General features: G+C 35.1%; 1 long non-coding RNA gene and 1 other non-coding gene across 2 annotated transcripts in view; both read right to left on the reverse strand.

Moving 5' to 3' along the window:
• Nucleotides 1-26,158, reverse strand: part of LOC131279446 (uncharacterized) — a 1,072,160-nt gene that overhangs the window by 457,116 nt on the left and 588,886 nt on the right. The gene's annotated exons all lie outside the window — the stretch shown is intronic.
• LOC111761552 (small nucleolar RNA SNORA31) lies at nt 19,406-19,538 on the reverse strand. Its single transcript, XR_002794885.2, has one exon. It is a non-coding gene; the product is annotated as a small nucleolar RNA SNORA31 (small nucleolar RNA).

Genomic DNA, 26,158 nt, shown 5'->3' on the forward strand with positions numbered 1-26,158 from the left:
TGTCCCCCGCGTAGGGGAGCCCCACATGCAAGGAGTGCGCCCGTAAGGAGAACCGCCCAGCTCGAAAGAAAGTGCAGCCTGCCAGGAATGGCGACGCCCACACTTCCCGTGCCACTGACGACAACAGAAGCGGACAAAAGAAAACAAGACGCAGCAAAAAGACACAGAAAACAGACAACCAGGGGAGGGGAGGGGAATTAAATAAATAAAAAATAATAAATCTTAAAAAAAAAAATCACTATTAGGGAAATGCAAATTAAAATGACAATGAGATATCATCTCACACCTCATAGAATGACCATTATTTCTAAACAAACAAACAAACAAAAATGAAAAAAAAAAGAAAATTATAAATGCTATAGAGGATGTGGAGAAATAAGAATACTCCTTTACTTTTGGTGGGAACTTAGAATAGTGCAGTGTCTGTGGAAGACAGTTTGGCAGTTCCTCAGGAAGCTAAACATAGTCCTGCAATGTGACCCAGAAATTTGTCTACTAGGAATAAATCCAGTAGAACTGAAAACAGGGACATGAACAGACATTTGCAAAGTGATGTCCATAGAGATTTTATTCACAATTGCCCAAAGATGATAACAGCCAGGTGTCCATCAACTGATGAACGGATAAACAAATGTGGTATATAAATACAATGGAATACAATGCTGCTGTAAGAAGAAATGAAATTGGGACACATGGCAACATGGATGAAACTTGAGGACATTATGGTGAGTGAAATAAGCCAGAAACAAAAGGACAAATATTATATGGTCTCCCTAATATGAACTAAACACAAAGAATAAACACATGGGGTTAAAACCTGGACTCTAGGTTATTAGGAGATAAGAGGAGGGAAGAGAGGGTATTCTGATGCTTAATGTATGTAGAATTTTTAATTAGCTTGACTATATAAGTGTGGAACTCTATAGAGTTGATGGTAACACATTTTAGTGAGTATAATTAACACCACTGATTTATAAATGTGATTGTGGCTGAAAGAGACAATCTAGGGACATAAAGGTCAACTGAAAAAACCTAGAGAATAATCTAGGGACTGAATAACATAGTGAACCCGATGGTGAATGAAGATTGTGGTTAAAAGTACAAATGTAAGAATGCTCTTCTCTGAACAAGAACAATTGCACATCACTTAAATAAGGTGCTAAGAATATGGTGATGCTTAGGAAAATATAATTAATGTAACTTATGGACTATAATTAACAGCAATATTGTAATATTCTTGCATCATTGACAAAGAAGGTACTATATTAATGTTAGGTGTCAATAAAAGGGGGTAAGGGATTGTTTCTTTTGGACTAATTAACACGTTAAAAAATTTACTGATTCACGGACAATTACGGGACACTGTAGATCCCCCCAGGGCCCACTGGATGGAACGTGAGAGAGTCTGGGCTATGATGTGGACCATTGACTATGGGGTGCAGTGATGTTCAGAGATGAACTTACCAGGTGCAATGGATGTATCACGATGATGGGAGAGAGTGTTGCTGTGGGGGGTGTGGGGGGCGGGGGCGGTGGGGTTGAATGGGACCTCATATAATTTTTTTAATGTAATTAAAAAATAATAATAAAAAAAAAAATTTGGAAACAAAAAAAAAAAAATTTACTGAGGCAAGGACTGCACAACTTCATGATAAAAGTGAGAGTTATTGAGCATGCACTTTGGATTGTTTGCACAAGGCATGGGATTATAGAACACAGGGAACCATGTGGTGGATGATGGATTGTGGTTAACAATGAAAATATTAAAGCATTCTCTCATGAACTATAACAAATATACAATACTTATATATGGTGTTAATAATAGGGGGTATATGGAAAAAATATACCAAATGTAAGCTATGGAACATTGTTGGGAGAAATATTTTGATGACGCTCTTTCATGATCTGTAAATAATGTTCCACAACAATGCAAGGTTTTGATGAAAGGATGATGTATGGAAATTCTGCACATTATGAATGATTGTTTTGTAAGGTCACAACTTCTGTAATAAAAATATATTATAAAAAAATAAAGGTGAAGTAAAGACTTTTCAGAAAAACTCAAGTAAGCTGATTCATTGCCAGGAGACTTGTGCTACAAGAAATGTTAAGGAAGTTGTGATGGTTAGGTTATTGTGTCAACTCAGCCAGGTAATTGTACCCAGTTGTTTGGTCAAGCAAGCACTGGGCTAACTGTAATACAGGCATTTATTTATTAATTTAATTATTTATTTTTTAAGATTTGTTTTTTATTTATTTCTCTCCCCTCCCTGCCTCCCATTGTCTGCTCTCTGTGTCCATTCACTGTGTGTTCTTCTGTGTCTGCTTATGTTCTTGTCAGTGGCATTGGGAATGTGTCTCTTTGTTGTGTGATCTTGCTGTGTCAGCTCTCCATGTGTGCAGTGCCACTCCTGGGCAGGTTGCACATTTTTTTGCGTGGAGCGGCTCTCCTTATGGGGTGCACTCCTTGTACGTGGGGCTCCCTTACATGGGGTACACCCCTGTGTGGCACGGCACTCCTTGCACGCATCAGCACTGCGCATGGGCCAGCTCACCACATGGGCCAGGAGGGCCCTGAGTTTGAATCCGGAGCCTCCTATGTGGTAGGCAGATGCTCTATCAGTTGAGCCAAATTCACTTCCCTACAATGGCATTTATGGACTTTAGTCACCATTGACTTTACTGCAGTGGTAAATCATAGATAGTGGGAAATCAGGGAGATTGCCATCAGCAGTGAGTGACGCTTAACCCAATCAGTTGAATGCCTTAAAATGGGAAGTGATTCCAGCATTGAGAGAGAATTTTCCAGCTCGTCTTGGACAGCCAACATCTCCCAGAACTCATCAAGAACCTTCACTGGACTTTAATTGCAGTCCTGGTTGCAGCCTGCCTGCAGAACCCATGGCTGCAAGAGAGACTCTTATAGAATTGCAAAGTATTGACAGATATCTCTTGCTGATTCTGTTTCCCTAGAGAACCCTAACTAATACAGAAGTCTTCCAGGAAGAAAGAGTAAATGAGGCATAATTTGGATTTATAATTTATACAAACAAATGAAGAGTGTCAGAAATGATAAAAATGAATACAAATACAAAAGATTTTAAATTATTTTTAGTTATTTTAAAGAATTATGAATGATTATGGGGCTCTTTTGAAGAAAAATTTATGATAACTTTAGAGATATATTTTGTTTTTTAAAATGTATGCTATAGAGCCCTTTTGATTTCATGGAAGCCACCCAGCAGACCCCAGGAGGAGAAGGAGGACAGCAGGGCTTTGGGTTTACAAACATAATCTCTATCTCTTTTGGAATTCAAATAATATCAAACTGCCACAAACACTAACTGGGTAACTATTCTATCAGGTAGTGAAAATGCAATAACAAGGTAGTTAGGGTCCCTATTCTCATGAAGCTTACATATTATTAGCAGCAATAGCAAGCATCTAAGTATGGTAAGGACTTAAAAATAATTGTAGATGTTGAGTGATGATAGAATGAAGAAGACCAATGTCATAAAGCATAAAAGAATGGGGTTATCTACATACAGAGTGATCAGAGAATACATAGTGTTTGACTGTGGAACTTCCAAGAGTCAGATAAAACTGGGATATATGGGTTTGAAGCTCAGAGAAATGCTCTTTACTAGAAATAATACGTGGAAGTCATATCATGAAATAGAATTTAAAAGCTTGGGAATGGATTAGATTACTAAAGGAGTACGTGTACATATACATAAAAATATTTCTAGAAAATTATAAATTTTGTTTCATGGGAGAGAAGGAGAAAAAGTTTCACAAGAAACTTTTGAAGCAATTATTCTCAATAGTTTTACATTAATTTATACATGTCTCTCTTTAAATGAATAAAATTTACTGTGTAAAAGCAGTTATATTGATGTAAACATTTAGTGAAAATTGAAATATGCCACCATATATATTATATGTTAAAGGTTCATGACTTTTTATTTAATCTAATTTATACGAAAACACATCCATATATGTTTAATAATCTAATTAAATATTCAAAATCCAAAATGGTCTTACTTGGCATTGGAAATAATTTTATAAATTTTTTTCTCTGTAGAAATACTTCACAATTATATTTCCTCACTAGGATATATTTAAATTTGTATCATTTTAAAATATATCGTTAAACACATAGTTATAGTTTGGGAGGGATCAAGAGGGTATAATGGAGATAAGGAACTACAAAAACTAAACATTTTCCACAGGTACTTGCAAGAATTTAGCCCCCAACTTTTCCTTCACATCCCTCTAGCTGAAAAAGAAAATTGTTCAAATGACAGCTGCTAAACTGTGATCCTGGGTTTCCTGTCTGTACATCCTATGTTGTTACTAATGCAAATTAAATTTCTACCCATCATCTGAGAATCTGAATAGTGAACAAACTTCAGAACAAAATTAGGCACTTATCATAGAGCTGTTGTTACATTGCAATGTTTTACTAAAGGCATGCGTCTTTGATTCATTTTTCTCCTTCCACATGGGATAATAAAGAAAAGATACAAAGGCAGTAGAAATAATCTGCTAATTTATACTGTATATAATTATTTTGTCTTATAGTCTATAATATACAGTAGGTTTTTTTACTCTGTATTTCTTCCTGTCCCTTTCCCCTATTAATGGGAAATGCATACTTTGAAAATTTTTACAGTCACAAATTTCAGCATAACTCAGGTTTTTAGAAAGGATTTTGTCTTTTATGTTTTCTAGCAATCTTTTCCAAACATTAAAATAAACAAGGATACAAACAAAATACTATTAAATAATGATAATTTTTCCTTTGTCTTTATTTTTTTAATGTTACAATAAAAAAAATGAGGTCCCCATATACCCCCCACCCTCCTCACCCCTCTCCTTCCATAACCACAACCTCCTCTATCATCATGGGACACTCATTGTACTTCGTAAATACATCTCTGAGCACTGCTGCACCACATGGTCAATGGTCCACGTTATAGTTTACATTCTCCCCCAGTCCACCCAGTGGGCCATGGGAGGACATACAATGTCCAGCAACTGTCCCTGCAGTACCACCCAGGACAACTCCAAGTCCTGAAAATGCCCCCACATCACATCTCTTCTTCCCATTCCCCTCCCTCAGCAGCTACCATGGCCACTTTCTCCGTTTCAATGCTACATTTACTTCCATTACTAATCATATTAGTTCCAGAATAGAGTATCAGTAAGTCCACTTTAATTCATACTTTATTCCTCTATTCTGTGGACCCTGAGATGGTTAGGTCTGCTCTACCTCTGTATCGAGAGGGTGCTTAGATTCCACTTGGATGATGGATGCAATTCTCCTGCTTGCAGTTGTAGGCACTCTTGGTTCCCTGGTGTGGTGACTGATCTTCTTCACCTCCCTGTTAGCTGGGTGAGGTAAGTCCAATATACCAGAAGATAGGAGTTGCAAGGCTGTTGAGGCTCAGGGCCTGGCTGTCACATGGACAGTCCAGAGATTCAGGTCCCCTGAGTATACACTAAACCCCAGTGCCAACCACAGGTCTGGTAAAAGTGACAGGAGAGGCTTGTGAACAAAGATCACTTCTGAGTCCAACTCCATCACACTCAGGAACACAAACGCCAAAGAAGGGCCAACTGACATGACACTGAACTCCATCTGCCATGATCAGAGACACTGTGGGTCTCTGTAGCCCTCAGAGGAACCAATACCTGGGGTTGTATCTACTTTAGCTGTCTCTGGGACTCTGCTGAGGTGTGCATAAGGGCGACCCCTCTGATGACCTCCCAACTCTTTTTGGAAACTCATAGCCATATAAACTCATTTGTCCTTCCATTTCCCCCTTTAATTCAAGGTCAAAAAGCATTTTCAACTCCTGATATTACATATAGGCTGAGATATTCTGCTGTCTGTGTTGACCCTTTAATTCAAGGTCAGTCTCCAGTCACACTATCAGCTGGTACTTGGTAGTAATCCCTTGGTGCCAGGGAGGCTCATCCCCAGGAGTCATGCCCACGATGGGAGGAAGACAATGCATATACATGCTGAGTTTGGCTTTCAGTCTGGCCACATTTGAGCAACAGGGAGGCTCTCAGGAGGTGACTCTTAGGCACCCTGCAGCTCTAGGCCTAGTTCTTATTTCAGGTCCACAGGCCCACAAGCACAGTCATTAGCATCAAGGACTCATTGTTGGACCATCCTTCCTTATTGGTCTTAGCCATTGCACTCGTGGGATTGTTGCTGTTCCATTAGGGAATGTGACAGAGCTCCCCTGGCCAGGAACTCACCACTTCCCCAGCCATCATTCCCAACTGTAACCATTGTGAAAATATCCAAATATTTTAATGCATCCTACACATATGCTCTGGAGAACTCCCTCCCAACCATGTGCTCCCCACCAATAACACCCCACACCAGTATTCCTCCCCCACCACCATCGAACCCCTCCATGGTCCAAAACCTTCCCCCAAATGAAGCCCAATATATTGCCAGTTTCCATTAATAGTAAAATGGAATATAGTGATGGGTTTAGAGGTTAGATATAGAATACATAATAATTTAGAAAAATTAAAGTAAAAATAAATTGGGGTATCAAATAATTAAAAAATGAAAAAGCTTTGTTTTTGATGTTTTGCCTTCCATCACTGCAATAAGTGTTGTCCTGTATGCATACTGGCAAGGCAACTTCTTCCATCTCTTCCTCAGTGTCTACATCCTTTCTTTTTTTCTAATTATTAAGCTTGCCTTCACAAAAGTTTTAGACCTCAGTAATTCATATATACAATATACAGTACTCCCACATATTCAACATCACTTTGTCCCTTCCCCAACAATAATCTTTTTCCATTTTCATACTATATTTACTGCAACTGATGTACAGATTTTGAGACAATAGCTTTCAAACAAGGTTACACTTGGGTTTACATTGTGGTTTTTATTTTAGACTAATCAATTTTCTAAATTTTTAGTTATCTTATGTTTTACATTATGATTTACATTTTAGCCTACAGGCCCCTATACATTTTTGGTGTAATTTAACATGTCCTATATCCAGCTTTGCATAATCTTGTGGAACACTTTCATTGCCCCACAGTTACACCGATTCCACCTATTCAATACCTCTTTCCCCCTCCCCTCAGGGCCCACAGTCACTATCACTCTTCATTGCTTGAAGGGTCATGTTCAGAGATACTTGCAACAATGTTGAGGGCTTGACATACTCGACTGCTCTAATGCATTGGGAGCCACCATTTCCCTTGAAAGATACAATTCCCTTTATTTGAGAACATCAGTCCTCCCCAGGACGTGGGTATACCTTCACTCTCATTGCATGGGTCTCCCTCCAATGATATAACCCATTATGACAAAATGAGCACTCACACACTCCCTAGAAGACTGTCCTGTGTCAGATTCTCCCCTTTAAGCATTTTAAACAGGTAACCTTCCTTATTATATTTTATTATATTTTTTAATTATATTTTTGAAAAAGTTTTCTTAACAATATACTCTCAACCACATACCTGGCAATCTCCTATGTTCATATGTCCCCACACCTTCCCCCCAATTTCTTGTGCCGTATTACCCATCCTTCCATCCCTATCAAATAATAATAATAAAACTATTCTCACTATGACCTCTACTACTAATTTAAAAGTCCAACTTCTGGCTGACTTTACTAGCTAGACAAAGGAATAGGAGGTACAAAAGGAATGGAAAAAGATAAACTGCCATTTCTTGCTGTTGATAAAATGGTCTATGTAAAAATGGAAAGCCTTATCAAATTGTTAACATCATTAAGAATTAATAGAAGGTATATTTACAAATTTTAATTGTATTACCTTATATCAACACTAATCAACCAAAACATAGAACAGGGAGTACACTGTGGTGATTTAAAAATATGTCTGCATATTCGTTGTCAATCCTCCCTTCAAAAGGTGAAGTCTAATTCCTTCCCACTTGGATGTGAGTCAGACTGAGTTACTTTATACTAATGAATAGAATATAATGACAGAGAAGTCATTTGACTTCTGAAGTCACGTTAGCAAAAAAGAATAGCTTCTTGTATCACTTGCTTTATAGGAAGCCAGTTGCCACATTCTGAGGACACTATGGAGAAGCCAATATGGGGAAGAAATCAGTTTCCTGCCAACAGCCAACATGAACTTTTCTGCCAAGTGAGTGTGCCCTCTCAAAAGGGCATTATCAAATACCACTGAACATGTAGTTCAGGCCCTCCAACCCTAGCTGATAGTTTGACTGTTACCTTATGAGACCACAAAGTCAAAATTACTTGCAAAGCCATTCCTAAATTCTTGACACACATAAACAGTGAAGAAAATAAAAGATACAAACTTTTGGAGTAATGGGCTATGCATCAATAGATAGTATATATATATATATATATATATATATATATATATGTAATTTTTACAATACAACAATAAATATAAATTATTTGAAAATCCACCTAATGAAGAATGTTCAAAACTTAACAAAAAATTTAAACTAAATGGAAAGTATCCAAATATTACCAGACTCAAATGCTTTTACAAAGTAATTATATCAAACATTTAACTACCAGATAATCCCAATGTTATTTAAGCAATTCTCTAATACAAAGAAGAACAGTTTCATTCTACTAGATTTTATTTGTATTAGACTGTGACTTGAGTATAATTTTATGCCCAAATTCCAAGTATTATAGAACATATATAGACCATTCTCAAGAGCATGGATGTGAAAATCATAAATAAATATTAACAGAGATTCCAGTCAGTATTAAAAGAAAATAACCTATGCAAAAGGAATTTATTACAGAAATGCAAGGATTATTCAATAGTTATAAAATCCATTTTTATAATTCATCATATTATGAGGTTTAAGGATAAAATTCCTATCTTTTCATGGATACTGAAAGGATATTTGACAAAATTTTACATCCTTTCTTATCAATTAAGTTCCCTCCAAAATAGGAATAGATTTAAATTTCCTAAATATAAACATCTGTCTCAGCTCAAAAGCCAGCATGAGGAACAGAAGAAGCAGTTCCATTACAAAAAGATATAAGACAAGGCTGCTCCCTATAATCATTATTTCACCTTTTCTGCAGTTATTAAACATAGCAATTAGACCAGAGAAAGGAATTAGGAGTATAATATTGTAAAGGAGGTGACAAAATTATCGCTATTTGCATAGCAAATAATTATAGCTGACAAATATGAGGGAATCAAGGAAAAAAGACTTACCAACAATAAGAGAACTCGAAAGGTAACAGGGTACAGAGTTGATATAAAGAAATCAAAAACTTTCCCTTATTCAAACAACAACCCATTAGAACATGGATGGGCAAACTATGCACCTTGAGCCAAATTGTTAAAATAGTTTTATTGGAACACAGCCACACTCATTCATTTAACACTTGACTATGACTGCTTTTGTACTACAATGGCAGAGCTGAGTAGTTGTGACAGATGTCATCTAGCCTGCAAAACCTAAAATATATACTAAGGAGACTTTTCAGAAAAAATTGCCAACACCTGAGTTAGAAAATACAATGGAAGAAAATATCTCATTTACATACAATATTACGTAGGAATAGACTTAAGAAAATGGGCAAAGTTCATGAAAGACACAAACTTGGAAGACAAACAATTGGAAGGTCATACCATGTGCTTGGGTAGAAATAAATATGAATGTTATCAAAATTAACCTATACATTTTACATAAACTTGATAACATCAAAAGGATTTTTTTTTTTAATTTCAAAAATCAATAGCTGAAGTATATATCCTCTGGAAAGATACACAAAACTATAATAGTGGTAGCAGTCTGTAGGCAAGGGAGAATGGAATGAGAAGAAAAATTTTAAAAGGATAAACTTTTCTACCATTTGAAGTTTGTTTAAATAATATCTATTCAGAAAAATTAAAAATGAAAACATAATTAAAACTAAATGAAATGACATGAAAAATTCAAAGATGGAATCATAAATAGTAAATACAACATCTCCAAATCAACCTGCAAATCAAAGCACTCTAGATCATAATTTCACTTGGATTTTTATAAGAACCATTAAACTCAAAAAAAAGTTTACATGGAATAATTCATGGTCTATTAATAGCTAAGCAAACCTTAACTAAGAATAGCAAAGAGGGGCATAAACCTAAGCTAGATTTTAAGACATACTGCAAAGATATAGTATTATCAACAAAAGATACATATTTATGGTGGAAAATTATTCCTCAGAAATAGGTTTTTATATATATAGAAATTAGGATCAAATAAAATATTTTTCCATAAACCAATGGGAAAAAAATGGGTTGCTTGATAAATGATGTTGGAAAATTTTGGTCACGTCTTTGAGAAAAGTAATATTGGATCCTGACCAAAATGCACTGCAGATATATTAATGATCTAAATGGGAAAGGAGAGTTATACACTAAACGGAAGGATTAAAAATACTAGGTAACCTGCAATTGGGAAAAGAGTTACTAAAAAACAATTGAGGGAAGCAGATGTGGCTCAAGTGATAAGACCTCTGCCTACCATATGGGAGGACCCAGATTCACCCTGGGTCCTCCTGGTGAAAAAGAAGAAGAGAAAGCATGCCTGCCCAGCAAGCCAGTGCCCCGTGGTGAGCCGATTGCCCATGTGGGTGCCTGCATGGTGAGCTGAGTGCCCACACGAGTGTCCGCATGGCGAGCTGAGTGCCTGCCTGCTGAGCTGAGTGCCTGCATGAGTGCCCGCGTGGTGAGCCACGCAACAAGGTGATGATGAAACAAAAGAGAGACGAAGGGGAAAGTCAAGGCGATGTACAGCAGAGACCAGGAATTGAGGTGACGCAATTGACAGGGAAGGACTCTCCACATCCAAAGTCTCCAGGATAGAATCCTGGTGAACCCTAGAGAAGAAAGATGAGAAGAGAAGACAAAAAGAGAAAAAGATGCAGAAGATCCACAGCGAATGGACACAGACAGCAAAAACAGCAGGGCAGGGGAGGAGGAGGAGAAAAACCCTGAAAAGAATAACTCATAATGTGAAAAAATCTGTATTTCAAACTAAGCATTCTTTTCAACTAAAGTTGACAGATGAAAATACTTGTCACTGGTCAACAAGCAAAAATTAACACATGCATTACAAAGCTAGAAGAGTTATTGTAACAGATGAAAACCAATGAGGGATTGATTACAGATTACAGTGTGCAATCTCAACAAGAGTAATACTGCCCTCAAGGGAGTAGAAATTGGTGTGGGGGAGGGGTGAAAAATCTTACCTTCTAATGTATAAAGTAGAGATATACATGTTTACATGCATACACGTATATGTATACATATACATATACATGTGCATGGAATTTTTCTGTGCTATTAAACTTTTATGAGGTGGTGATATAAGGGAAAAAAGTCTAAAAGCACCTTAGGAGGAGTGATAATGAAAAAGAGAAAGAAAAAGAGAGAAAAACACTGGATTACAAGATGTATAAATAATTCCTTTAAGTAAATGGAGGAAAAAAAAGGGGGAAAGAATTTTGTTACCAGCGCACATCTATATAGACATCCTAGATGCAATCTTACACTATGTATTGGAATTTAATGTTTATATTCATCAATCCCATATTCAGATCATTGCTTTAAAGAAGTTCACTGGAATTCACTGGTCTTCCCATGTTCCCTATCATGCTGAAACAGCTGGATTTGTAGAATGGTGGAAGGGTCTTTTAAGACTCATTATGGTGCCAACTGGGTGGCAATATCTAGCTGAACTAGCACAATGTCTTCCAGGATGCTGTATATGTTCTGAATATCTGTGATAAAGGGAAAAAAGTAATAGAGGAGTCTTTATGACCCCCACTATACTCTATTCTCTTTTTTGTATAAAAATAACACATTATAATATACCATCTAATTTATTTACTTCTTAGGTTTATTATTTCTTATCTGTTTTATTCTGCTAAAACATAAAGTCAGGCATGTTTGTTTTGTCCAAGGTGTCTCATACACTAATACATTTCAAATTAGAACACATTAGGTGTTTAAAATTATGTGTTGAATGATCAATAAATAAATGATGATAGTTTACCATGAATTGTAGAGTACAGTTAATACAACTTTCTGCAACTGAGATGGAAGGAAGGAAGGCAGGGATGGACAGAGGGAGGGAAAGTAGAAGGAGGAAAAGGAAAGGAAACAAAAAGGAAAGGGAATGAGAAAAGGGAAAAAACAAAGAAGACCAATGAAAACAAAATAAAGGTAAGGAATAGAGAAAGGTACCTAAAATGATAAGAGAACTAATGGTGATAACATACTAATTGTTGCATTATTTAAGTCTGGAGGAATGCAGATCAGAAAATACGCACACATGTATTTGCTACGTGAAAGCAAAGAAGGGTTTCAGTAGAATGGAAACAGATATACTAACTTTAGATTAGGAGAATCCCTAGATATTAAGAAAAAGTACAAGAACATTATCTTTCAAGATAGTATATGACATATACATATAATTTATTGTTTTGAAGAGAGAATATTATTGGGAAATATAAATAGCTTCATTTTTTAGAAAACTTAGTAAATAACAGATCAATTAGTTAAGGTAAGGTAGGATGTTTGGAATATACCTCAACTGGAGCAGTTATTATGAAAAAGAATGACCTTTCCACAAGCTTTTTCCCTGGAGTTACTGTCAGAGACAGAATTGTTCCTGGGTCGTGCATGTGAGTGATTCAGAATCACTAGGTTTTGATTTTCAGAGCTATGTTGGACTCTTAATCCTCATGATTGTGTGGGAGTCCTTCTCCTATAGCAGCGATTCTCAAAGTGTGATCTCTGAACTAGCACCCTTACCATCACCTGAAACTTGTTAGGAATGCAAATTCTCAAACTCCATTCCATTCTACTGAGTCCTAAACTCTGGGATTAGGTTTCAACAATCTGTGTTTTAGCAAACCCTCCAGGGATTATGCTACACTGTACTCCCAAGTTTGAAAATCACTGTGCTGGAGCAAAAATCATAGCCCTTTTCTCCATCCAGTGAAATGGAGATGGTAAGGCAAGCCTTGGACATGCTTGGATAGTCACTGCTTCATCATGCAGGATTAAGGGATCAAGGACAATGTTACTATGTGGCCTAAGCTTTTTCCCTCTCTGGGATCTATCTAAATCTCCCACATATTTTTTATTCCATGTGGTCAGCATGGGTAAATGTAAAAAAGATAAGAAAACCTAAGGAAACCTGTGGGGTTGGAGTCTCAAGCCATGTTCTCCAATCCAGGAGATAAAATGAACCCTTAAATGAAAGATATTTTGAACTTCATCTATCCATCTTTTTGTTTACTTCTCAATCAGTTCTGAAGAAGGTTGCAGGAGGGGGAGGGAGATTTCTACTGTTCTCAAATCACCCTCAAAATCATATATGCTGAAGTATAGATCATACCAAAATATTTTCTTCATTTACTATTTTCCAAGAATTTTAAGACTCAGAAAGCTATAAGTACTTTACCTAAGATCTTTAAGATCATTCTTTACAAATATACCCATATCAGAATTTTAATTAGAAGAGTTCCCCAACTGCAGTAGTTCTGTTACTTGCTTTAGCAGATCATCTCTTCTGAGCATGCCAGCTGAAATTCCATGCCTGCCCTCGGTGGACATCTTCCAGAGCTGAACATATGGTGAAGCATGGCTTTCTTTGCTTCATGTGCTCCAGAAAGTGCTGCTAAAATGCAGAGCTATGCCAAGAAACATCTGGTTTCCTAAGCTTGACATGGGTTTTTGAGGACTCAGCCAGGAGCCTTTATAATCACCTGTAGCCATAATCACTAAATAGAACGGCATGGTCCAAACAACCTCCACATTATCGCTTTGCAACACATTGTCCTTTAGCTAAAGCAGTATTTTTGGATCACAATTATTCATAGCAATAGGCATGGATACTATACAAATGATTGGAAAGAAAATGAGCAGTAATCTCTTGCATATATAGATGAATATAAATGAAGGCATGAATTTTATTTGCAATTTCATTACAGATAGTCACAAAGAATTTTCTTTTTAGGTATGTATCGCTCTGCAAGAGTATAAGAATCAGCACTTACATTTGTATTATGTATTTTTGGAAGTTATTCAAGAAACCAGAAGCCAAATCTAGGCTTTTCTACAATTAGTGTTTTTTTGTTTTGTGATTAAGGTTACCTGTTACAATCTCAGAGGAATGGCTGTAAAAATGAAAAAAAAAATAAGTTTTAACATGCCAAGGACGACAGATTTATACTTATTTATGGTAGCTTTCTCTTTACAATGATTCTCTGTTTTAGATCCAGCTTCCTTAGAAATCAAGATTGGTGATGACTTCTGTGCTAAACATTGTTCTGAGAAAGATGACATTTGTATGGTTGTTGAAGATGGTAACTTCTCAGGGTAGAAAATCTAGATGAAGTGTTTGAACAGCTGTCATTCATGGCTGTCTAAAGTCTGTTAAATGTTCCACATTTTGATGTATTCCTTCTATGTAAACTGGGTTTTCAATGAGTCATACAGAAAAAAAAAAACTTTATTTCTGAGCCTCATCTGTTACTAGGGTACAAGATAGGTGAATTAGGTGCCAATAAGATGTTACCATGATAGACTTTGTTTCAGAATGGTGTTCCATAGGGGAAGAAGGCATCCATTTTGCTGGGGCTAGGAGCAGCAGACGTGACTTGGTGCTAGGTAAAGTTTGGTATAGTAGCAGCCTCCTTGCTATGGAAAGCCTAGCCTGGTTCTGGAGTCTCTACTTCCATCAGAGTTCTTGGAAGCTCAGTGTAGTCAATTCCATTGCCCTTCCAAAGAATCTCTAAACTGTACAATAAATACTCTGTAATAAAAGTGTCATGCTAAAGATGGAAAACATAGAATGGATACATTGGGTAGTGAAATTATGAAAGTTCAAACCCAGAAAGATAACAGGTATTTTTATTTTTAAAACTTTTTTTGGGAAACCAATAAAATATAGGTAAAGCACTTAGTACCTGCTATATAGCAAGCCCTATATTTGTGTATGTTATTGTTTTAAATGTTTTTCATATTGATACCAAAAAATATACACACACGGACACACAGATGAAAATTATGAATTGATTTTATATTTTAGTTTCTTTTCAATTCTGCTTAAGTAAAAAATAATTATTATAACACATTAAGCTGAGTTTACAACTCTCTGTGATTCTCGATTTTGAAAATACCATTGTAAGATAATCATGTTTAAACATATAATATTAATATATGCATAGTTGAGCATTACTGAAAATTTGGATAATTGAGTCATGTAGGCATGCAGCAACAGCTCTTCCTAAAATGGCCGATAACGCCAAATGGTGTCAGCTCGCGCTGCCTTTCCCGCGCGCCAAACTGAAGTCTTCCTCTTCCTCTGGTAACAAGAATCCAACAGCCTATCAACATCGCCACCGTGCCGCAGCCAATAAAGATTCGCCACGCCGCGCCAACCCCCTCTCCCTGCCCATATAAGCTGTAGCACTTCCTCAATAGACCAGACCTGCGCCATGAGCGTGCCTTTCCAGAGTGGTCGCTGTGTGTGAAAGTCTCTGCGCATCCTTACCTGCTGGGCTCCTCTCCTGGGCCCTCCTCTGCCACGGTAACCTCGGCACAGCGATGCACCCTCTCTGGTCCGGCTCCTACCTACCCTCTCCATGCGCCCTCTGTCTCCCCCACTGCAGTGGGGTCCAGCGGGTGGCATAAGTGGCTGAGCAGGAAGTAGGCAGCAACGGTACGTTGAGAGAGCAAACCCGAGTCCCCGAGGAAAGGAGCAAGCCCGGGAAAACAGCAACAGAGTCACAGCTCTAATCTTTAGAGGCCAATGACATAGGTGGCAGTCCACTCATTTACTCATTTGTTTATTCATTCAGCAGGTGCTTTTGAGCTCCTAAATAAACATTATAATCAATTGTGCTTCCCCCCCCCCCATTTATCTGCTAGTGCTTCTCAGACTGACCTAAGGCTTAAGCGTCTTTGTTTACACAGATTTGAGCACTAATAGAAGGATAGTAAAACAATAAGAACAAAAATGAAAAGCATAGAGCAATGGTTAAAAAGGGACTGTTTTAATTGTTTTATTCCTATTATTTTTCTTATTGTAAAAACCATGGTCATTTCAGAACAAGTATATGTTATTCATAAAACTTCAAGCTAGAGATTACTATATGCGGCAATATGGGCCTAAAGAAATTACACAATAATTTAGTCAGGGGAAGTTTAATATAAAAATTATTAAACTGTGGTAAAAGAGTAAGTACAGTTCATAAAATAACCTCGTTGCCTAGTACGGGGGGAAGTACACAAAAAAAGACAAATTGAGAAAGGTGGTGCTCCTTGAGGCCGGGGTCACAGTGCCTTAGAGCAGATACTGTTGTAACCCACTGGATAACAAAAAAGGGCATAGGTTTTCCTGGGGCTTGAGATGGTCTGCAGTCACAGAGAAGCAGGAAGCAACCCTCTGGAGTAGTGCAGGTAGGATTCAGATGAGCCCAGGCAGTAGCTGGGTGTGTGGTTGTGCAGGAGGGGTGGGGGCCTCACTGGCAACCCTCTAGGGTTAAGTGGAGTCCAGGCAAACTGCAGTGAGCGGCTGAGCACAGAGTTGTGCAGGAGTGAGGGAACCCAAGCACCAAGAAGACTGGAGCCCACAGCATTCCAGTTGGGAGGGTCGCAGTTTTGAGAAAACCTTGGAAGACCAATGTGGAAGGGGGTGTAGTGGACTAGCCGGTAGAGGGAATCACAGAGCAGGTGCAGGCTGGAGGCCTGGAGCTCCCAGCACGCACATCAAGAGGGAGGGTGCATTCTGAGTAGTGACTGGGCAAAGCTCCATCGGATGTCCTCACACCCACCCTGCTAGCCATCCTGCAGCAGCCAGATACCACAGGAGAGCCCCTTCCTTCTGCAGGGTCTCCCAGTGCCCTCTAACCAAGAGAGTTTAACATGGGCTCACTCTAAAGAAAGATGCTTACAGGAATTCTGTCCATTTTTGCCGAACTCATATTGAGAGGTTAATTTGGAGCTGAGAAGCAATAAATTAATAACTAGCACTACACAATATTGTCAAGATTTTGTATGTTGTCTTTTGTGCTTTGATCTCTATTATTATCTATATAAAATTCTACTATATATGCTGTTTAATAATCTTCTACTAACAACATACTATAATAATTTCCTATGACCCTCTTTGGAAAAGGTACTTTTGCAGAAGTATTCAAATCTAAATAAACATAGTCATAGAGATTCTAAGGAATAATGAAGAGACAACATTTCAAAGACTTATTTATAATTCCTAATAACTGATTTATCTGATAAGGGAAACCTTAAATATTTATTATGAGTAATTTTCAGGGAGTGGATTCCATACAAATACCATTTTCTACTATTTTACAGAACTATGACTTCATTTTAAATATTATATCTATATAGAAAAGTTAGCAACATATTAGTATCTATTAGAAATTTTGATTATGAGAAACATATGTATAAATATTTTGTTTATTAGTTTATGTGATTCAATATTTGCAAAGGTTCAATAATATTTTCTAATTCATTCTCTTTTACTCCCTATCCTAAGTCTTTGAGTGGTGGCAGAGTAGGCTACATAACTGCAATAGTGAGAAATACAGTATAGGTAGTTTAATAAAAACACTGGAAGCACTACAATAACTGTAGAAAATGCATTTTACTTCTTGGAAGACAAGTTAATTTGATTTGAGGGATAGGGAGGACTTCTACATAAACCTGGGAATTTTTCTATTTAAAATCTCTCTCTCAAAATTTTAATTAAAAGTTTACTTATTAGGCAAAGATTACAAAGAATGAAATATGCAGTGTTGCTCTGGCTTGAGGAAAACAGTTCCTCTCCTACAGTGCTGAGAAGTACAAATTTGCACAAAATTTTATAGTGCAATGTAGCAGAATTTAAAAGCCTTACCATTTGGTACATCTTTTGACCCAGAAACTCCACATCTAGAAAATGTTTGGACAATTTTGAAAAGGTATAAACACCAGCTTTGCATGGAAATAGTAGTACTTCTTAGTAGTGATAAATAGAGATCGACAGAATGCCTATCATAGGGAATAACTTGAATCCATTTCTAGGTCATTGATAAAATGGCATATTATGTGTCCATTAAAACTGGTAGTTAGAACAATATTTTTGTTGTGAAGTGTTGCCCATGATACAGTAAAATAAGCTTTTACTGTCGTCTTAACATGAGTTTACATTATGTAAATTTTGGGGTTGAGCCTGAATTTTATAAAAAAATAAAAAAGACAAAGGTTGTATTGAAGAATAAATTATTTCTCCTGAATTAACCGATTTACTTGTAGAAATTTGTCATTTAGAAAAGCACCATTTCTGTTCTGTGATTAAAATATTCCCTAGAATTCTGGAATGGTTACACTTGCTCCTCTTTCTTTACGAGGAATATTATCTAGCTAAAATCGGTCTTAGGAAATAATTGGCTTTGATTGAGGAGAGTAGTTCAGGAACAAGAGAGAAAAGGAAAAAAAAATGTGTGTGTAGAATGGGACTCGAGAGGAAGCTGTATATCAATAATCAAGCAGAGGTTAGATTGTAACTCAGGAGACTTCTGTTTTCTTAACTCCAGCCAATATCTTTTTCTCTAGTTAAGCTGAACATTAATAAAAATAATAAGCATGCATAATGAACTTCCATCCCAGATTTAAATGTTTAGTAACTGAATATGAACATCAAATGAATTATTTCATAGATTTGATTTTGTAATGTTAAACTAATTATATCTATCAATCCTTAATAAAAATTCATTCCCCAAAGTAACTCCTAGAGTTATGCCACTTTAGTTAACCTTTAAGAGTTGAGATTCCATGTATTTCATGAAATAGTATTTAATTTTTCATACTCAGCTTGCTAGCCATATAAAGTAATGTATGGAATAAATTTTATCTCTCAGATAGGATTTTTTTCAATATACTGATTGCAAAGGTGAAGAAGATAAGTGGTCCACCAAAACTCATTTTTCACATTTTCACAGTGTTATTTACTGAAATAGGTAATGAAATCCTAAAAGGCAGCTCTAGAGTAATATTAGACTGACAGATTTGAAGAAACAGCAGTTTCATTATAAAAATGTCAACACATTTCTTCTGAGAGATGTCAATAACAAGACATTCTACATATCTGCTTTTACACAGGTGTCTGAAAATATAAGCATATTTATTTTGGGGTATTTTGTAGCTAAATACATCATTCTTCTTTGAAAACGAAATCTTTATTAAATAAACATGGTGATTAAATTCTGCTACAAAAGAAACATAATCATATATATATGCATATACAATTTTATTGCTGTTTTTAAAGTTTATTTCAGAGTTGTAAATAATATTTCCCTCTCCTCATGTTTTTAGAGCTTCCTGTATTCCCCCATTCAATCTTGGCTGCCACAACCAGACAGACAGAAAGCACGAGGACATTCCTTATCTTGAATCTATAGTGGAACTCTTAGCAACAGATATTAACTGCTCCTGGTCTGTCAGAGATGCATTATAATCATATATTAAGCATCAATGGGAGAAAGCAAAACTGTTTTAAGAACCAATGTACATATTGATCAATTAATTATATCTTGAAATTTGTAATGATATTATATTACTTTTCTTTAAATTTATCTTTTTATATTATTTAATATTTTATTTTCTGCCTCAGAAGTTAAGACTGGACAACTGTGGCTATTACGAATTCCAACACTTCTGTCTTTATTAAAGTGATTAATTCAAGAATTCCCAATATCCTAGAAGTCAATTGATATATTTTTCTCAATTATATTAGATAGAGTATCTGCATTTTTAGGATTATATTGTAAGACCATGCAGAACATAGTCTTAAAGAAATTGGGGTAATTCATATTTATATCAACATAAAACAACACACTCAAAAATCAAAAAACCTAGCACAACAACAATGGATCAGAGAAGCAATCACAAGGAATATTAGAAAATACTAAATGAAATTGAAAACACAACATAACAAATCTTATGAGAAGCAACTAAAGTAGTACGCAGAAGAAATGTAAAGAGTCATATTTTAAAAAGAAGGATTTCAGATCACAATCTAACCTTTCAAATTAAGAAAGTAGAAAAAAAAGAATAAATTAAACCCAAAGAAAGCAGAAGGAAAGAGATAAACATTAGGGTAGAGAGAGAAAAACCATAATGAATAAAAAATAGAAAGTAAAAACCATAAAATCATGAATTAAAGAATGATCAACACTATTGGACTTACAGAATTACAAAGAATTATAAGGAAATTTTAGGAACAACTGTACAAATTAGATAACTTACATGCAATTGGCAAAATTCTAGAACTATCAAGCTATAAAATTGACTAAAGAAGAAATATAAAATCTGAATAGATCCTATAACAAATGAAGAGATTTAATTAGTAATTTTGGAAACTTCCTCTAAAGAAAAACCCAGGCCCATATGCCTTCACTAGTGATTTCTACCAAATACCTAGAGAAGAATTAACAGCCATTCTTTACAAAATAGTCAACGAAGTAAGTATGGAGGTAACACTCCCTAACTCATTCTAAGAGGCCAGAATTACCTGGATACTAAAATCAAACAAAGACATCACAAGAAATGAAAATACACTTATGAATATACATGATACACATGCAAAAATCCTTGATAAAATATTAGCAAATAAAATCTGCTAAAATATAAGAAGGATTATATACAGTGATGATGTAGAATTAAACCCAAGAATGCAAGGTTTGTGTAACATATGAAAATCAATCAATGTAGCATACCATATTAATAGAATAAAGGACAAAAGTCACATGGTCATTTCAATAGACAAGAAAGGTCATTTGATGAAATCCAATATACTTTCATGATAACAGCATTCAACAAAATTAGAATAAAAGAGAACTTTCTCAATCTAGCAAAGGGCATATATGAAAAGCCCATAGGTAACAGTACCTTTAATGTAAAAAACTTGCAAGTTTTTTGCTTTGTTAAAGAAGATAAGTATGGCTGCTCTCACAACTTCAACTTAATTCTTTACAGGAAGTACTAGCCTGGGGAATTAGACAAGAAAAGCAAATAAAAGTCATTCAGATAGGAAAGGAAGAAGTAAAACTATCTCTATTTTCAGATAAGATAATGTATACAGAAAATCCTATAGAATCAAAAAGCAACTATTATATCAGATGAACAAGTAAGTTTGCCAAATACAAGATCAAAAAACAAAAAACAATTGTATTTCTATACACTAGCAATGAATGAATACAAAATCAAATCAAGAAAACAATTCCATTTAAATAGCATCAAAGTGAATAAAATGCTTAGGAATAAATTTAACAAGAGAAAACAAGACTTGTACACTGTAAATACAAGACATCATTGGATTAAATGAAAGAAGATATAAATAAATTGTGAGACAACCTATGTTCATGGATTGAAAAACTAAATATTGTTAAGATGGCAATATTCTTCTCAATTGATCTACAGATTCAATGAAGTCTCTATTTTAAAAATTCCAGCTTGTAATAAGATATTGACAAGTTGAATCTAACATTCATTTGATGATGCAAGGGACTCAGAAAAGCCAAAACAAACATTAAAACAAACATCAAACAAACACTAAATAAACATTAAAACAAAATAAATATTAAATAAACATTAAAAAGAACAACTATAGAAACTGTAGAAAAATTATAAAAATAGATGAAATATTTCAAAGCTGCTTGAAAGCATTTAAGTAAACCCAGGCAGCTAGGATCTGTGGGGCCATTCTCCTTTAAGTGGAAAATTCACAAGTACAAGCCTGGCTAAGCACATGCAAAACAACCTATGCCACCCAGCCAACAGCCAGAGAACCACAGAACAGAGCCACCCAGCTAAGACACAGCTGACTGCAGACGTAAGAGGGAACCCAGCGAAGACCACAACCATACAGCTGAGTCCTCCTAAAATGTCAACCAACTCAATCATGAGCACTCATTATTTAATCCACTAAGTTTTCAGGGTGGTTTGTTATGCAGCAATAGTTAACTGCTATTAGTAGTCCGATACTGAATATGGCCTTTCTATTTATTCAAAACATATGCTTGTCAGGAATATTTTAATGTTTTTTTCATAAAGGATCTTTGCATTTCTTAAGTTTATTTGGATGATTTTATGTACATCTGTATTTGTTGATATTTTGAATGATATTCTTTGTTATCAAATGTTTTAACTGTTTTTGCTAGAATATCACTGTGGACTCTAAAATCTCAACAAAACAAAGAATAAACTACAATGTTGTTTCACTAAAAAAAAAAAGAAAGAAAGAAAATGAATTTGGCGGATTCACAGTTCCCAATTTCAAAACTTACTACAAAGCTAGAATGATCAAGAAAGGGTGACAATGACATAAAGATATACGTATAGGTCAATGGAATTGAATTGACATGTATGGACAATTTATTTATTTTTTTATTCCCCCGTGCCTTGCAGCTTGCTTGCTGTCTGCTCTCTGTGTCCATTACTGTGAGTTCTGCATTTTTTTTTCCTTGTCTCCCTTTTTTGTTGTTGTTGCATCACCTTGCTGAGTTGGCTCTCTGTGGCACTTGCAGGCCAGGTGGCACTCCGCGGTGCTTTTGGGCCAGCAGCTCTGCAGCATGTGGGTGAGTCTGCCTTCATAAGGAGGGACCGGGATGCAAACCCAGGGTCTCCCATATGGTAATCTGGAGCCCAACTGATTGAGCCACAGTTGCTTCCCTGGACAATTGATTTTCAAAAAGAGTGCCAAGACTACTCTGCAAACAGAATAGTCTTTCAACAAATGGTACTGGGGCAAATGGATACCCACATGCAAAGGAATTAAGTTGGACTCCTAACTTACACTAAATATAAAAAATAGCTCAAATGGATTATAGATCTAAATTTAAGAAAGAAAACTATAAAACCCTTACAATAAAAGAGAAGAAAATCTTCAGGATGTTGGATTAGGCAATTATTTGTCACATATGACATCAAAAGCACAAGGAAGAAAAAGATTGATAAACTGGACTTTAAGAAAATTAAAAACAGTGTGCCTCAAAGAACGCTTCAAAGAAAAAAGTACAAAGATAACTCACAGAATGGGAGAAAATATTTGCAAACGATATATCTGATAAGGGCTTGTATCCAAAATATATAAAGATCTCTTACAATTCAACACTAAATAAAAAGCAAATGTTCCAATTTTAAAAACGGGCACTAGAATAGTCAGTTCAGCAAAGAAATATAAATAGTCAACAAGTACATGTGAAAATGATTGCCATTATTGTCATTAGTGAAATGCAAATCAAAACCATATTATGATACCATGTCACACACATTAAGATGACTATTTTCAAAAAGATGGACTAAACAAGAATTGAAAATTGGAATTCTCCTACGTTGTTAGTGATAATTCAAAACATTGCAGCTGCTTTAGAAAACTGCAGTTCCTCAAAAAGTTATAGTGTTACAATATAACATGCAAATTCCACTCCTAGGTATAAACCCAAGGGAACTGAAAATATATGTTCATACAAAAACATTTATATGAATGTTCATAGCAGTATTTTTCATAATAGCCAAAAAGTGGAAACATCCCAGATTCCTATGAACTAAAAAATAGATCATCAGAATGGTGTTTGTAAATATATACATATATATGTATATATAATGGAAAATTATTTTATATATAATATGTATTATATATTATAAAATATATTACTTAAAATGTCATAAATATATGTCATTTATATGCAATGTATTATATACATTAGATAAATACATATTTACAATATTCAGCTACAAAAAGGAATGAAATACTGATAAATGCTAAAAAATGGATGAGCTTTGCAAATATTATGCTAAGTGAAAGAAGACAGACACACAAGGCCAAATAGTATATGAATTAATTTATATGATATATCCAAAATTAGGTAAATCTATAGACAGCAAAAACAGATTAGTAGCTATTAGGGGATAGGGGAAGGACGGTATGGGGCACAACTGTAATAGTATGGGATTTATTTTGGGGGTGTTGAAAATATTCTGGAATTAGATTGTGGTCATGACTATACAGTTCTGTGAATATACATTGTACACTTTAAAAAGGTAAATTTTATGGTATGAGAATAATTCAGAAAAGCTCAATCAAACTATTACTAAAGGCTTCCAGGAAGAGTGTGCATTTCAAATATGTAATAAAGGATAGGTAGTCCTTCAATAAGCAAAGGAAATAAGAAATACATTCTGGGCAGAAGAATATTGCCAAATTATGGCATTGGAAAAGATATGGAACATGAATGTAACTGCATGAACTTTTGTGCTTGTGGTTAAAATACTTGATCAATGGGGTTGGGAGTAAGATTCACAGATAAATACTAGGAGAAAGTAAACTACTAAGAAAGTTAGCTTTTATTCATAGGTTATGCAGAACCACTGAATAATTTTTAGGCCATGAAATTAAGTTCAAAATTACGTTTTAGATAATTTGGGTTGATGGGGACAGGAACTGGAGAGAATGTGTTGGAGATGAGTTGAGACTTGATATACGGAACTCAGAATGAGGAAAATTGTGTGCTCTGGGTCAGATTGAAAAGGGCCAACTTGATGTCTGAGGCATTGCATCTTGAGAAGAGAGGTAGTGCCATTATTAAAAGGTAGAACCACAAACTTAATCTACTATAAATCTGCTTGTAAATGACAGAGTCGACATTAAGATAACTGAATAAGATTAAAATTGCAATAACAATATTGATATTAATGATACTACAGCAATTTATGAATGCTTAGTATATGTCCTAAACACTTTTCATACATCAAGTTATTTTATCCTCACATCAAGTCTATGAAATGGGGACTGTTATTTTTACCAGTTTGAGTTTGAATTTGAAATTCTGTAAAACTTTTTTAAATACTCCAAGAGTCAATCAAAACATATCAATGAGTCTGATTTGTTTATTTATCCTAATACAAAGGATATCAAGTTATGTTTAAATATTGTCTTGCTTACTGTAAATTCTGTAAAAGATTAATAAAATTTTGTGGTTTGAGAGACTTTACATTTTATTTCACCTAATCCTGGGGCTATAATTGTCTTTGATAAAGTAATTTAATGAGTATTTACTGAGGTGTTAGTATTTATTGAATATTACATGTAGCATGGGGATACAAAAAGAAAATATTGTCATTATAATAAGAGAGTTTTAGATTTGGTGGAGAAAATATGCATATATAATATATAATTTCAAAATAATTTCTTAAATTTAATATGGATTCATATGTCATATGTAATGTTAGTGCTGAAGATAAAATTATTAACTCTATCTGTAGAACACAGAGCAGGTAGTAGGACACTTCAAAATTCAGTTTTGAATGATAAAGAGAAACTCAAAATGGACACTAAAGAGCTAGGCATTTTAGAAAAGATTTTTTGAGTAATGGATCAAATTAATAAATTTTATATTAGAAGACTCCCCCCAAGTTATAGTGGCTCTATATATGAATTAGAGAATAATCAAATCATTTTCCTTTACTGGTTTTCTTCTGAATATATATAACTGGTCATTACCCACTGGTCAAGGTAGAAAAATAAGTAAATAAACTAAGAACGTAATGGTTATTAACTCACAAAAAAATTCCAGAAATGGATAACTTTAAAGTGCCATTTAGCTGTCAGCTATGCTTTCCAGATTTAAAAAATACAAACATATATTTTAAGATGTTTCTATTACAAAAATAGCAGCTAATACCATTATTCATTTAAATATCAAGCATCATAATACTAATGGTCCTAAAATTTGACTTCTCTGTATTCAAACTATGTTTAAAATGTATATTCAATAGATGATAGCACTCAAAACCCAAAAGTTGTCAGATTGATCTTCATGTCTGTTTGAGAAGTAGATACGAGTTTAATATTTACTCATTCCACCAAAATTTTGCACATAGTAAAATTATTTTTAGAGACACGTCTTAACTATTAACTAATATAAATGTACATCCACTGTAGATTCTAGGTTGCCATGCTTGATATGTGGGGAAAAACTTCAGCTTTTGCAGCTTGTTCATATTCCCTTGAAAATAAAATAAATAAATATATGGAAATAGTGTCGCACAGAATTTTTTCAGCTTTTTATTT

The sequence above is a fragment of the Dasypus novemcinctus genome, chromosome 8 (assembly GCF_030445035.2).
Source record: "Dasypus novemcinctus isolate mDasNov1 chromosome 8, mDasNov1.1.hap2, whole genome shotgun sequence".
NCBI lineage: Eukaryota > Metazoa > Chordata > Mammalia > Cingulata > Dasypodidae > Dasypus > Dasypus novemcinctus.